Raw genomic sequence first — 16500 nt, forward strand, 5'->3', positions numbered from 1 at the left:
GGTAATCCACAGAAATTGTATCTGTTTGCATATTACTCTAAGAAACTGTTCCCTGCAGAGGAATTATGACATCGGTGATCAAGAGCTCCTGACGGTGAAGTTGGCATAATAGTGGAGACACTGGCTGGCGGGCGCCAAGGACCCATTCGTCATCCTCACCGACCATTGGAGGCTGAATCCGCGTTAACCTCTCTAGGGGAGGTGGGACGAAATCGTCCCACATTATTCAACAGCCAGTGACAAATCAGAGCGCCAAATTTAAAACCACAAAATGTCAGAATTCAAAGTTCTCAAACATAGGACTATTTTACACCATTTTATAGATACACTTCTCCTGAATCGAACCACGTTGTCCGATTTCCAAAAGGCTTTACAGCGAAAGCAAAACATTAGATTATGTTAGGAGAGTACATAGACACAAAAAACCACACAGCCATTTCCAAGCAACTAGCATGCATCACAAATACCCAAAACGCAGCTAAATGCAGCACTAACCTTTGATCTTCATCAGATGACACTCCTAGGACATTATGTTATACAATACATGCATGTTTTGTTCAATCAAGTTCATATTTATATCAAAAACCAGCTTTTTACATTAGCATGTGATGTTCAGAACTAGCATACCCACCGAAAACCTCCGGTGAATTTACTAAATTACTCACGATAAATGTTGACAAAATACATAATTATTTTAAGAATTATAGATACAAAACTCCTTTATGCAATCGCTATGTCCGATTTTAAAATAGCTTTTCGGTGAAAGCACATTTTGCAATATTCTGAGTATAAGAGCGTCTGCTTAATGACGTAAATGTAAAATGTAAATGTACATAGCTAGGCCATCACGGCTAGCTAATTTGACACCCAACTCAGAATTACTATTAGAAAATTGGATTACCTTTGCTGTTCTTCGTCAGAATGCACTCCCAGAACTTCTACTTCAACAACAAATGTTGTTTTGGTTCCAAATAATCCATAGTTATACCCAAATACCTCCGTTTTGTTCGTGCATTCAGGTAACTATCCGAAGGGTAACGCGCGAGCGCATTTTGTGACAAAAAATGTCAAAAATATTCCATTACCGTACTTAGAAGCATGTCAAACGCTGTTTAAAATCAATTTTTATGCTACTTTTCTCGTAAAATAGCGATAATATTCCAACCGGGCAACGTTGTATTCATTCAAAGGCTGAAAGAAAAAAATAGAGAAGTCTCGTGAACGCGCATCTCAGTCTCACTGTCCCCAGGCTGACCATTCACAAACAGAGCTGCTGTACTTTGCCCAGAGACAGCAGACACCCCATTCCACTTTCTGGCGGCTTTAGAGAGCCAATGGAAGCCTTAGAAAGTGTCACGTTACAGCACAGATGCTGTAATGTCGATAGAGATGCAACAGAAGGACAACAAATTGTCAGACAGGGCACTTCCTGCATGGAATCTTCTCAGGTTTTGGCCTGCCATATGAGTTCTGTTATAGTCACAGACACCATTCAAACAGTTTTAGAAACTTGAGTGTTTTCTATCAAATCTACTAATTATATGCATATTCTAGTTTCTGGGCAGGAGTAGTAACCAGATTAAATCGGGTACGTTTTTTATCCGGCCGTGAAAACACTGCCCCCATACCACAACAGATTAACCTCTCTTGGGCAGGTGGGATGCTAGCGTCCACGGTTCACACTATACAACAGCCAGTGAAAAATCAGAGCGCCAAATTCAAATCAACAAAATGTCATAATTCAAAGTTCTCAAACATACGACTATTTTAACACCATTTTAAAGGTACACTTCTCCTTAATGTAACCACATTGTCCAATTTCAAAAAGGCTTTATGGTGAAAGCATAAAGTTAGATTATGTTAGGACAGGTACAACACAAGAAAAACCACACAGCCATTTTCCAAGCAGGAGAGGGCTCACAAATACCAGAAATTCAGCTAAAATTAAGCACTAACCTTTGATGGTCTTCATCAGATGACACTCCTAGGACTCAATGTTAGACAATACATGTATGTTTTGTTCGATAAAGTTCATATTTATATCCAAAACCAGCATTTTACATTGTCGCGTGATGTTCAGAAAATATTTTGCCTCCAATACTGCCGGTGAATCAGCACAACTATTTACAAAAATGCTCATCATAAACGTTGATAAAATATTAAACTGTTATTCAAAGAATTATTGATAACCATCTGCTTTATGCAACCACTGTGACAGATTTCAAAAAAGCTTCACGGGGAAAGCACACTTTGCAATAATCTGAGTACAGTGCTCAGAAACATACACCAGGCAATACAGATACCCGCCATTTTGGAGTCATCTAAAATCATAAATAGCATTATAAATATTCACTTACCTTTGATCTTCATCAGAAGACACTTCCAGGAATCCCAGGTCCACAATAAATGTTTTGTTCGATAAAGTCCATAATTTATGTCCAAATACCTCCTTGTTGTTTGCGCGTTCAGTAAGCTACTACAAATGTAGGAAGCGCGCCCAAACTTTCACGACGAAAAGTCAAAAACAAGTTATATTTACGTTCGTTGAAACATGTCAAATGTTGTATAGCATAAATCTTTAGGGCCTTTTTAACATAAAACTTCAATAATATTCCACCCGGACGATTCCAATGTCTTGAAAAACGTTTTGGAACACAGATACCTCATCACGTGAATGCGCGCCACAAAACTCATGTCATTTTCTGAGTCACCAACTTCCTGGCCTTCTTGTTCGCTCTCTGTTCACTGCAAAAGCCTGAAACTAGGTTATAAAGAGTGTTGACATCTAGTGGAAGCCTTAGGAAGTGCAAAATGAACCCTAAGTCACTGTGTTAGATAGGCAATGACTTGAAAAGACTACAAGAACCAGATTTCCCACTTCCTGGTTGGATTTTTCTCAGGTTTTTGCCTGCCATGTGAGTTCTGTTATACTCACAGACATCATTCAAACAGTTTTAGAAACTTCAGAGTGTCTTCAATCCAAATATACTAATACTATGCATAGTCTAGTTCCTGGGCCCGAGTAGTAGGCCGTTTAATTTGGGTACGTTTTTCATCCGGCCGTGAAAATACTGCCCCCTACCCAAGAGAGGTTAAGCAAGGTGGGCCCTTCACAAGATTTAACTTCACGCTGACCCATCGCCCAGGTAAAAAAAAACACTGATGCTCTGCCCTATCTCTACATTTCGGGAGAGGGTCCTAGCCAGAATGCACCTATAATCCCATCCTCTCCCAGCCCCTGTGGTCTGGGACGTAGATGTGGACATCCGCCAGGCACTGGAGAGGGAGCCCGCACCCACTAAACTGTTCTCCTGAGCGCATCTATGTTCCCACTGGGATAAGGGATTGGCTGCTGACCTGGGCACACACAGCTGTCGTCGCTGGTCATCCAGGTATTTCTCGCCCTACCCAATCCATCTCTGAAAAGTACTGGTGGCCAACCTTGGTGCAGGACGTCACTCGTTACATCGTTGTTACTGATCTCCCCTCTTCTGACGGTTTCAGCACCATTTTGGTGGTTGTGGATATATTTTCCAAATACTGTCATTTTATCCCTCTCTGGTCTCCCTACTGCTCTCCAGGTTGCTGAGACACTATTCTAGCAGGTCTTCCGGCATTATTGCCTTCCGGAGGACATTGTCTCTGACCATGGCCCCCAATTCACATCACAGGTATGGAGAAGCTCAGGGTCACGGTCAGCCTCACTTACAGGTATCGGCCTCAGTCCAACGGGCAGGTGGAAAGGATGAACCAGGAGCTGGGGAGGTTCATGAGGAGACACTGTCAGGACCGGCAGGGAGAGTGGGCCCGGCTGAAAACCCAGTGTTCTGGGTTTTCAGCCGGCCCTGGCTCCATGGACCCCGGTCCAGACCAAAGCTCCTCCACATGAGACTCCAGCGCGCTGTCCACCGTCAGAAGGAGCAGGCAGCCCACCACCGCAGTGCGATCCCCGTTTTCCATCCTGGGGATCGTGTCTGGCTCTCTGCCAGGTACCTCCCACTCCACCTGCCCTGCAAGAAGCTGAGCCCCCGGTTTGTGGGGCCGTTAAAGGTTCTCTAGAGGATCAACGAGGTGATGTATAGGTTACAGCTTCCCAGTGACTACCGTGTCTCACCTTTTCATGTCTCCCTTCTCAGGCCGGTGGTTCCTGGTCTCCTAGCTGATGCTGTCCCCACAACACCCCTCCACCCCCCTGGATATCGAGGGATTCCAGCCTATGCCGTCGGATCCCTACTGGACTCCTGACGTCGTGGGGGTCGGCTCCAGTACCTGGTGGACTGGGAGGGGTTTGGCCCAGAGGAGGGGTGTTGGGTTCCGGTGGAGGATATTCTGGATCCCAACATCATCCGTGATTTCTACCTTTGCTGCCCGGACCGGCCCGCTCCTCGTCCTTGGGGCCGTCCCTCTGGTTGGTGTCGTCCTGCCGTAGGAGCCGTGTGTTGGGGGATACTGTCACTTCTACTCCCGTTCCTCCCCGTTCGACATTGCCGGTATACTAACCACCAACCTGGCATCCATCATTACACACACCAGCACTTCATGAGGCACACCTCGACTCCATTACCTCCCTTAGGTTCTTTCCCCAGTCAGTATTGTTCCTGTGTTCATGCTATGTCTCGTTCCATGTTTTATTAAACATACCAACTGCTTCTCGACTCTCAGCGTCTTTGTTACAGTAACCTTGACTGTCACAAGCTAATGGCATATCTGACTGACGGTCTTGCAGCATGCAGAAAACACCAGTTCAAACCCAGTCACTCACCTACTTATACAACAGATGGCACTGTCTTGGTTTCCTTATCTGTGGTCTCAATCTCACTTGCTGTCACTCTGGTATCCAGGGATGACACCACACGAAAGGAAAATTAGTTAACTATCAGTCACTTCTGAATGAACAACCAGTTCAATGATCACATATTGCTACGAAATTGTAACTTTAATTTATTCTTACACATTGGTCATGTGTGATGTGGATTCAAATCACCTGCATTCTCTTTCTGCAGATCCTCCACCTTGTTCTCACTGGCCGTCACTCTGGCCTTCATGGCTGACAGTTCTGCTGCTTGTCCTGGAATTATGGGAACACTATTTAATTCTCAAACTGTTGATCTTTTACTGAATTATTCTCAAAGAATGACAATGATCTTCCATATCCATGCATAGTAGTTGCTTACCTGAGTTATGTTTCTCCAGTTCACCCACCTTGTTCATTTGGTGCTGCAGTTCAGTCTTAGTGACAGTCAGCTCTACTATGCTCCATCACCACGTCTCATCTCCTTCAGCTCAGTCCAGATGTCAGGGGTGGTAGTCTGACCAGCCATCTGTTTGTGGGTCGTCTCTGTAGCTTCAGTCCCTTGGCTCTCAATCTGAACCTCTCACCTTGCTCTCTCCCCCTTCACTGTGACCCTGTTGAGTGATGTAATTCTCTGACACCTCCACTCTCTCCCTGAGCCCATGCTCCAGACAGACAGACCAGCAGAGCTACAGCACCACTTATTCTGAAATAAAACCTCTTCAGAAAGGATGCGGCCTATGAATCTCAGTCCCCTTTCTTTATATACACTCACAACATAGTGAGCCAATGAATGAGAATTTAACGTGTTTCTTACATAAGCTTTAAAACTGAAGCCAAGTATTCTGACCTCACAGATGGTACTTTGAATCAGATGTTATAAAAAGGCCTTTGGAGTGGTGTATTTTGATATTCCTATGCTTAACAGTAAACTGGTCATTCTTATACTTTGTTGGTAAACTGGTCAATAAACTCTCCTCTTCCACCTACATTTCCCTTCTCTAGGCACTCATTCCCTAGAGTTTATTGATTCCCTGGTGCGTGAATCTAAGTTACAAAACAAAACATCCCCATAAAAATCTGTCAGTTAAAGCTAGAGACATGTTTTTTTTGTTGCATTGGATGCGTCTTAATCTCAATTGACACATTAACCAGTGTCGCACTTCCGTATCTGTGGTGAAATGTGGCAGAGCTACAGCGCTGTTTGTCAGATCATGAGACATACCGAAAATTGGTCTTCTCACAAAAACGTCTGTAGGGTCCAAACTGTTTGACCTACAAACTTTTATTATGACTACTCTATGGAAAGGGGACTCTCAGTTTCAGAGGACTCGTCTGAAGTCAGTACCATCGATGTGCCAACATCTGTTTGTAGCGTCCGAACCGTTCGGGCTACAAACTAATGTGACCCCACTGTGGAAAGGGGAGATTGTGCTCTTCGACCCCCACAAGTGTCATGGGACTTGTCTAAAGGTAACCAGTACCGTTTTTTTTTATGAATGGAACTATGAAGGTGGTTTTGTGTCTACCCAAGAAAAGGGATTAAATACAGTGCCTTAAGAAAGTATTTATACCCTTTAAGTTATTCCACATTTAGTTGTGTTACAGCCTGAATTCAAAATGGGTTAAATAGATTTGTTTTCTTACCCAGCTACACACAATACACCATAATGACAAAATGGAAATATGTTTTTAGACATTTTTGCAAATTCATTGAAAATTAAATACAGAAATATTTGTAGAAGCACCTTAGAGTAAGCGATTACAGCTGTGAGTCTTTCTGGGTATGTCTCTAAGAGCATAGCTTTCCTTACCTGGATTGTGTAACATTTGCAAGTTATTAATTTCCAAATTCTTCAAACTCTGTCAAATTGGTTGTTGATCATTACTAGACAATCATTTTCAGGTCTTGCCATTGATTTTCAATTAGATTTCAATCAAAACTGTAACTCAAACATTCACTGTCTTCATGGTAAACAACTCCTGTGTAGATTTGTTTTATATTTTAGGTTATTATCCTGCTGAAAGGTGAATTAATCTCCAAGTGTCTGGTGGAAAGCAGTCTGAACAAGGTTTTCCTCTAAGATTTTGCCTGTGCTTAGCTCAATTCCATTTATTTTTTTATCCTGAAAAACTCCCCATTCCTTAACAATTACAATCATACCCATAACATGATGCAGCCACCACTATGCTTGAAAATATGGAGAATGGTATTCAGTAATGTGTTGTACTGGATTTGCCCCAAACATAACACTTTGTATTCAGGACAAAAAGTGAATTTATTTTCCACATTGTTTTGCAGTATTACTTTAGTGCCTTGTTGCAAACAGGATACATGTTTTGGAATATATTTATTCTGTACAGGCTTAATTTTCTTCACTCAGTCAATTAGGTTAATATTGTGGAGTAACTACAATGTTGTTGATCCATCCTCAGGTTTCTCCTTTCACAGCCATTAAACTTTGGAAAAGTTTTAAAGTCACCATTGGCTTCGTTTTTTTTCCTCTCCGCCAACTGAGTTAGGAAGGACGCCTGTATCTTTGTAGTGACTGGGTGTATTTATACACCATCCAAGGAGTAATTAATAACTTCCCCATGCTCAAGGGATATTCAATGTCAGATTTTTTTTATACCCATCCACCAATAGGTGCCCTTCTTTGTGAGGCACGGAAAAACATCCCTGGTATTTGTGGTTTAATCTGTGTTTGAAATTAATTGCTGGACTGAGGGACCTTACAGATAATTGTATGTGTGGGGTACAGAGATGAGGTAAAATACTTATTGATTCAAGACATTTCAGCTTTTCCTTTGTCATTAATTTGTAAACATTTCTAAAAACATTATTCCACTTCGACATTATGGGGTATTGTGTGTAGGCCAGTGACAAAGAAATCTACGTTTTATCCATTTTAAATTCAGGCTGTAACACAACAAAATGTGGAAAAAGTCAAGGGTTGTGAATACCTTCTGAAGGCACTGTAATGAATTAATGAATTAATGAAATTCATTACATTTTATTTTTGTGTCTAATCTCCAGTTGACAACCCATCACTTATGGGATTAATTGACACATAAACAAACATTACAATAATTCACAGATAATTCTTCTTCAGGTGTTCTCTACAGTGTGCATCGCATAAAGAGTGAAACAAATGAAAGATAAAATCAATACATAATAGTAAATAAGGTTATCCAAACAATAATTACATCCCTAGAGCAGTAAAAAATATACTTACTGTACATACATACATACATACATACATACATATGCAAATAAATAAATACAGTAAAATGAAACAGAAGGCATTTGAACCCAGTCTGACACAAACAGAAGATTCATGTGGGAGACAAGGCTATACACAATCTAAATATTCCGCAAAGGGAAATACACAATGGACAAAAAAACATTTCCGTTTCTCCTCTTCACTCAGCCACATAATGCCAGGGTATATCTGGTGTGCTTTCTGGAAAAAGATCAGGCGTATATCGTGGTACAAAGGGCAATAGAGAATAACATGAGTTTCATTCTCTATTTCTTCGAGGTCAAAATAGTTACATTGTCTTTCCTCTTCCATTTCACCACAATACCTGTTTCAATATGCAGAGACAATATCCCTGATCTTACCTGTTTTAATATGCAGAGACAATGGTATGGTATGGATGTGGGTACGCAGACCCGCGAGCAACTGCTGCCCCTCATGATGAGTTCAGATTTTGTTGTGGCCCCAACAATATACACAGATGTGTGTGTATTGTTGTGAATTGTTAGATACTACTGCACTGCTGGAGCTAGGAACACAAGCATTTCACTACACCCGCAATAACATTTGCTAAATATGTGTATGTGACCAATAAAATGTCATTTGATTTGAAAGTTCCCTGACCTACTTGATGATAATAGGGGCCAGTTTTTAAGGCATTTTCCGACATCCTCAGGACATGGATAAATGTCACATTTTGAACGACTTGGCTGTATATCCTGCCTAGTGGCACACGCTGTTGAGTTTTGGCCGCATTAGAAAAGAAATGTGACTATTCAGCTTCAGCTAACCATCCTAAAATTCACTATGAATGAGGTGTTCTTAGTGTAACAGTAACGTTAAAGGCCTACCATGCTATGCCATTATATTCACTTCTGTTATGTAAAGTACTAATCATTATGTGATCTTGCATGACATTGATTCAGCTTCAGAAATTACTTCCCAGAAATGATTTTTACCAGCTCTGTGTATTCGCAAATTGAATAAAAGTGAGGAGGTGCCGCTCCGCGCACACCGGCAGCACTACATCCCTGCTCAGCTGTCTTCCTAAGCCCCTGATCCCCCCACCATTAAAACCCACCAGACTCGAATGAGAAAACCTGCTTCAGGAAACTACACCATTCCCAGCTAGCACATTTGCTTCCTTGAAAGTTGTGGGAATGTACGTTTTTAGGTTGCAAGGAGGTTCTGAGAACGGATATCATAGGTTATTGGAAGGTAATTAAATAACGTTCTGAGAACATGTTTCAATAAGACTTTTAATAACACTGCTAGCTTAGGTTAACTCAGGGTTTCCTTGGGACCCCAAGGGGTTCCCGTTTTTGGGGTTTTGCCCTAGCACTACACAGTTGATTCAAATAATCAACTAATCATCAAGTTTTGATCATTTGAATCAGCTGTGTGGTGTTAGGGCAAAAACGTGCACCCCTTAGGACTACGTTTGGGAAATGCTGGGTACGCTGTTTTGGACTCCAAGCACAGATAGAAATTAATTTGCTTAGGCATTAATCATTCAAACACATTTATTTTTTTATTGTGGCGTAGTATCAGTGAGATTTGAATCTATGACCATTACTAAAATTGAAATTAAATGTAACCATGTTTGAACTTTTAGAAAACGTTCTATTAAAGTAATGAAATACAAAGAAAATTCAGTTTTTTGTCGAGTTCATTAAATGTGCTGAGAATGTTCCGAAGCCAAGCCACTATCCTGTACCATTCCCAGAAAGTTGTGGGAAGGTTGTATGCTAAATAACCATAGGAAAACCACACTCTCACCTAGCTGTAAGGAACATATGATTCTTAGAATGTTATGCTCTAGCTGGGAGAGAAAGAGAGCCCCCCCACCCCAACCCAGCACACTTGGCATAACCCATGACTCAAGTTCCACTCTGATAACACCAATGTACACAAGCAAAACCCCACAATGTCCACAAACACATGAGCACAAACACACACAGCATGCGCTCTCTCACTCTTCCTCTTTTCCTACTTCTCCCTGCCATCTTGTTCCATTATAAGGCATCTTCACACCCAGGCTGGTATTAGTGTTATGTTAGTGGTGAGTGGGTGGGATTGGCTCCTATATAAAACCTGATTATAGTGATTAGGAAGGATATTTTGTGGTGCAGTTTAGTAACTGATTTGAGATGCCTGGTCAGTAAGTATATGGAATCAGAGGGAGCTGTAAGTAATTCACATATGCCCGCTGCACTGTTGTATGGTAATAATTTGTACAGTACACTTTTTTTTAAAATCATCATCGCTAGGTGCTTAACGGCAATCATAAAACGTATTCTCCATGTCTCTCTCTCTGTCGCTCTCTCTCTCTCTCTCTGTCTCTCTCTATCCATCTCTCTCTCTGTCTCTCTCTCTCTCTGTCTCTCTCTCTCTCTCTCTTTCTCTCTCTACCTATTGGCATGCACATTCTTGGTCTCTAACTTTCTTTCTTCCTCTCTTTCTCTTGTCTCCAAGAATATTGCCGTTCAAATTCTTTAGCGCTGGATCCACCCAGAGGGGGAAATACAAACGTTTATATTTGATCTCATCTCCTCTCCGGGGGTCTCTGTGCCTGTGTGTGTGTGTGTGTGTGTGTGTGTGTGTGTGTGTGTGTGTGTGTGTGTGTGTGTGTGTGTGTGTGTGTGTGTGTGTGTGTGTGTGTGTGTGTGTGTGTGTGTGTGTGTGTGTGTGTGTGTTTGTGTTTGTATGTGTGTGTGTGTATGCGTGTGTCAGATGAGGTAAATAAGAGCAGGCATCCCCATCTATCGCTGTCTCCATCGATCTCTAGAGATGACAGGCAAAGCGCTGACACCACCTTATGTACTCATTCACACACACACACACACACACACACACACACACACACACACACACACACACACACACACACACACACACACACACACACACACACACATGCGTGCTGACACCAACTTATTCTAGAATTGAATTGAATAAATCATCAATTCCTGGTTTAATGTAAGGGGCAAATCATGGGCAAATAACTCTCTTGTTTCTGTCTCCTTCTTGTTTCTCTCTCCCTCCTGTTTCTGTCTCTCTTGTTTATCTCTCCCAACTGTTTCTCTCTCTTTCTCCCTCCTGTTTCTCTCTCCCTCCTGTTTCCGTCTCTCTCTCCCTCCTGTTTCTCTCTCTCTCTTTTCCTCCCTCCTGTTTCTCTCTCTCTCCCTCCTGTTTCTCTCTCTCCCTCCTGTTTCTCTCTCCTTCCTGTTTCCGTCTCTCTCTCCCTCCTGTTTCTCTCTCTCTCTTTTCCTCCCTCCTGTTTCCGTCTCTCTCTCCCTCCTGTTTCCGTCTCTCTCTCCCTCCTGTTTCTCTCTCTCTTTTCCTCCCTCCTGTTTCTCTCTCTCTCCCTCCTGTTTCTCTCTCTCTCTTTTCCTCCCTCCTGTTTCTCTCTCTCTCCCTCCTGTTTCTCTCTCTCTCTTTTCCTCCCTCCTGTTTCTCTCTCTCTCTTTTCCTCCCTCCTGTTTCTCTCTCTCTCCCTCCTGTTTCTTTCTCCTTCCAGTTTATTTCTCCTACCTGTTTCTCTCTCCCTCATCTGTCTCCTTCCTCTTTCTATTTCACTCCCTTCTCTCTCTCTGCCTGTTTTCTCTTCCTCTCTCTGTCTTTCACTACTCTTTCTTTATCTCGCTCTCTCTCTTCTCGCTTAATTAACCCTGGTGAAGACATATCCAGCTGTATAAGGTATACAGTATAAGGTATGTATAATATAATATACTGTATAAATACATACAGATCATTTTAGCATACTTTATACCACAGAGTATTCAAATTCACCTTCACATTCAAATCAGTTCCTTGATGATGGAAAGGTAAAAATGAAAAAGACAAGCATTTGTTGATTATTCAATCTGATATTTGCTTCCCTGTAGCCTATAACCTTGCTTTCTTTTTCTGTGGGCATTTCATTAGATTCCTGTACAGCCATTAATGCTAGAGCGTGTGCATGGGAAATAAAACATTTTTGTATGGGAGGACTTCTTTCACACACACACATACACATACACACACAGAGCCAGTGAGAGGTCCCATAAACACCCTAGTGTGTGTGGTCATCTCTCACCATGAGGAGGAGATCTGTCATCTTAGACCAACAGTATTTTTCTCTCCCTCTAAGCACAACATTGTGCCTCAGCCTGACTTTGTTTATAATTTGTTAAGTGAAATGTTGGGGTTGGGACAGGTGAAGTTGGAAAGACATTCATCTCTACCTTGCCTCCCTCCTCTCCTGTGTAACTAGCCAGAGGGGATGTGTGTGTGTGTGTGTGTGTGTGTGTGTGTGTGTGTGTGTGTGTGTGTGTGTGCGCGTGTGTGTGTTTGTGTGTGTGTGTTTGTGTGTGTGTGTGTGTGTGTGTGTGCGTGCGTGCGTGCGTGTGCGCGTGTGTGCGTGTGCCAGCCCTAGCCAGAGCAGACGTTTCAAGCAGGGTGACAGATTGGCTAGACGATTGCTTTTAACAAGCCAGAAAGAAAGTAGGGCAAAAATACTAATGTCTTTCCCCATAGGCTACTCTCCTACTCTTTATACACACTCTCTTTCCAGACAACTGGATAGAAGGGGGGCGGGGCGGGGGGGGGGTGTGTGTGTGTGTGTGTGTGTGTGTGTGTGTGTGTGTGTGTGTGTGTGTGTGTGTGTGTGTGTGTGTGTGTGTGTGTGTGTGTGTGTGTATGAATGCCATTCAATGTATTATGTGCATTCGTGCATGTGGGGGGCAGGGGTTGTATTTGTATGCACGTGAAAATGACTGAAGGTTTTAGCAGACTGATTAGTTCATGGGCTCCATATATTTATACCCCTGATGTACAGTATATTTTCAATTCCCCCTATATTGTCTGTCATGTTGCAGGATACCCTTCAGATTAAGGTTTTTACTTTTGGAGGATTAAACCCCCATCGGACAGACAGCTGGTGTACGGGGGGGGGGTGTGTGTGTGTGTGTGTGTGTGTGTGTGTGTGTGTGTGTGTGTGTGTGTGTGTGTGTGTGTGTGTGTGTGTGTGTGTGTGTGTGTGTGTGTGTGTGTGTGTGTGCATGCTTGCGTCTGTGTTGGTTTTGGGGGGCATGGATTATGATTCACTCTTGCTGTGTGTAGCTCCTTTGGCTCCTAAGACTCCAACACCATTATTAAGTTTGTCGATGGCACGACGGTAATAGGCCTGATTACCTCCTATAGGGAGGAGGTCAGAGAACTGGCAGTGTGTTGCCAGGACAGCAACCTCTCCCTCAACGTCAGCAAGACAAAGGAGCTGATCGTGGACCACAAGAAACGTAGGGCTGAGCACGCCCCCATTCACATCGACGGGACCGGAGCGGGTCGAGAGCTTCAAGTTCCTCGGTGTCCACATCACTAAGAATCTACCATGGTCCACACACACCAATACATTTGTGAAGAGGGCACGACAAAGTCTCTTCCCCTTCAGGAGGCCGAAAAGATTTGGCATGGGTCCTCAGATCTTCAAAAAGTTGAGAGCATCTTGACTGGCTGCATCACTGCTTGTTATGGCAACTGCTTGGCATCCGACCGCAAGGAGTTACAGAGGGTAGTGTGTACAGCCCAGTACATCACTGGGGCCAAGCTCCCTGCCATCCAGGACCTCTATACCAGGCGGTGTCAGAGGAAGACCCTAAAAATGGTCAAACTCTCCAGCAATCCAAATCATATACTGTTCTCTCTGCTACTGCATGGCAAACGGTCATGATGTACCAAGTCTGGAAGCAACAGGACCTTGAACAACTTCTACCCCGAAGCCATAAGACTGCTAAATAGTTAACCAAATAGCTACCCGGACTACCTGCATTGACCCTTTTTGCGTTAACTTTTTTTACTCCACATACGCTGCTGCTACTATTTATTATCTGTCACTTTCTTCCTAGTTATAGAGTGCATTCGGAAAGTATTCAGACCCCTTGACTTTTCCCCCATTTTGTTACGTTACAACCTTATTCTAAAATTGTTTAAATAGTTTTTTTTCTTCATCAATCTACACCACAAAACCCGATATTGACAAAGCAAAAAAAAAATATATATATATTTTTTTAAATCTTTGCAAAATAAATACTGAAATATCACATTTACATAATTATTCAGACTCAGTACTTTGTTGAAGCACCTTTGGCAGCGATTACAACCTCGAGTCTTCTAGTCTTCTTGGGTATGACGCTACAAGCTTGACACACCTGTATTTGGGGAGTTTCTCCAATTCTTCTCTGCAGATCCTCTCAAGCTCTGTCAGGCTGGATGGGGCGCATCGCTGCACAGCTATTTTCAGGTCTCTCCAGAGATGTTCGATCGGGTTCAAGTCCGGGCTCTGGCTCTGCCACTCAAGGACATTCAAAGACCTGTCCCAAAGCCACTCCTGTATTGTCTTGGCTGTGTGCTTAGGGTCGTTGTCCTGTTGGAAGGTGAACCTTCACCCCAGTCTGAGGTCCTGAGCGCTCTGGAGCAGGTTTTCATCAAGGATCACTCTGTACTTTGCTTCGTTTATCTTTTCCTCGATCCTGACTGGTCTCCCAGTCCCTGCTGAAAACATCCCCACAGCATGATGCTGCCATCACCATTCTTCACCGTAGGCATGGTGCCAGGTTTCCTCCAGGCGTGACGCTTGGCATTCAGGCCAAATAGTTCAATCTTGGTTTCATGAGACCAGAGAATCTTGTTTCTCATGGTCTGAGAATCCTTTAGGTGCCTTTTGGCAAACTCAAAACGGGCTGTCATGGCCTTTTACTGAGGAATGGCTTCCATCTGGCCACTCTACCATAGAGGCATGATTGATGGAGTGCTGCAGAGAGGGTTGTCCTTCTGGAAGGTTCTCCCATCTCCACAGAGGAACTCTAGAGCTCTGTCAGAGTGACCATCGGGTTCTTGGTCACCTCCTTGACCAAGGCCCTTTCACCCCCGATTACGCAGTTTGGTCGGGCGGCCAGCTCTAGGAAAAGTCTTAGTTGTTCTAAACTTCTTCCATTTAAGAATGATGGAAGCCACTGTGTACTTGGGGACCTTCAATGCTGCAAAATGTTTTTGGTACCCGTCCTCAGATCTGTGCCTCTACACAATCATGTCTCGGAGCTCTACGTACAATTCCTTCGACCTCATGGCTTGGTTTTTGCTCTGACATGCACTGTCATCTGTGGGACCTTATATAGACAAGTGTGTGCCTTTCCTAATCATGTCCAATTAATTGAATTTACCAGAGGTTTACTCTAACCAAGTTGTAGAAACGTCTCAAGGATGATCAATGGAAACATGATGCACCTGAGCTCAATTTCGAATCTCATAGCAAAGGGTCTGAATACTTATGTAAATAAGGTATTTTATCACTTTGGCATTATGGGGTATTGTGTGTAGATTGATGAGGACAATTTTTTATTTAATCCATTTTATAATAAGGCTGTAACGTAACAAAATGTGGAAAACGTCAAGGGGTCTGAATACTTTCTGAATTCACTGTATGTACATACCTTAATTACCTCGTACTCCCCTGCACATCAACTCGGTACTGACACCCCGGGTATGTAGCCAAGTTATCATTACTTGCTGTGTATTTATTATTGCAGGTTTTATTTTTCTATTATTTCTCCATTTTATTTTTCTGTACATTGTTGGGAAGTAAGTAAGTATTTCATTGTTAGTGAACACCTGTTGTTTACGAAGCATGTTACAATTAAAGTTTGATTGAGGCACAGATCTAGGATTCATTCTCAGTACTGGATAGATGGACCTATAACCTAAAAGTCATACGTGGCATATTTTTATTATATTTTATGTTGGTTCACCGATAGATGGCGCCATCACAGAGTCTATGGACCTTTTCCACCAGAGCAGGACGTCTTGCTGTCAGATCCGGAGCTGTTGTTGACTATATACAAATCTGACCAGGAACTCTTGCTGTTAGTTACTTGACTCGGTGAGTATGAATTTACACCTAAAAAATACGACATACATGATTGTTCTACCAAAGTCACATAGCTAGATGTGTTGTGAGTAAAACGTGATTTTAATGTGTGTGTGTATCTAAGCATGTGAGAGCAAAATCGGCATCTCTGTCCTTGCCGACTGCCGGTTTACCGAGGTAAAATGAGTTAATATTGGATATTCGGTTTTTTTATTCTCAATCGGCAAGATGGACAAAAATCCACGGGTTTTTTGTTGTTGAAGTGTATTTTTATTTTTGGTGGTCTTTCAATCTTCAATAGCTCTTACACAAAGCGTGCCGTGACTATGAAAATGATACTGTATATTCTGAATCGGGAGGATAGAGAAAAATCCACGTTTTTTTGTATATGTTTTTTTTTTTATTGTGTTTGTTGATTATTTTACTCCCTACAGAATTCCTTCTGTATAATGGGAACCTGTTGACACCATCTGTCTTTAACCATGTCACATGTAAACAATATATTGACCGTTGTCATAATATCTGCCTCTCTGTCACTTTCTGTT

At 42.5% G+C, this 16500-nt stretch overlaps 1 protein-coding gene across 6 annotated transcripts in view; it reads left to right on the forward strand.

Moving 5' to 3' along the window:
• The first annotated feature begins 15862 nt into the window (after window positions 1-15862).
• The window catches only part of tpk1 (thiamin pyrophosphokinase 1), a 101004-nt gene continuing 100366 nt past the window's right edge, over window positions 15863-16500 (forward strand). For 5 of the 6 annotated variants that reach the window (XR_006760676.2, XM_045702072.2, XM_082965599.1 and 2 more), the window contains exon 1: window positions 15863-15967. The gene's annotated coding sequence lies outside the window, so the exon portion shown is untranslated. Of the gene's footprint in view, window positions 15968-16002; window positions 16041-16500 lie in introns of those variants that run through there. The other variant, XM_045702073.2, reaches the window with a different exon arrangement.

Source organism: Salmo salar, chromosome 19 (assembly GCF_965601325.2).
Source record: "Salmo salar chromosome 19, fSalSal1, whole genome shotgun sequence".
Lineage (NCBI taxonomy): Eukaryota > Metazoa > Chordata > Actinopteri > Salmoniformes > Salmonidae > Salmo > Salmo salar.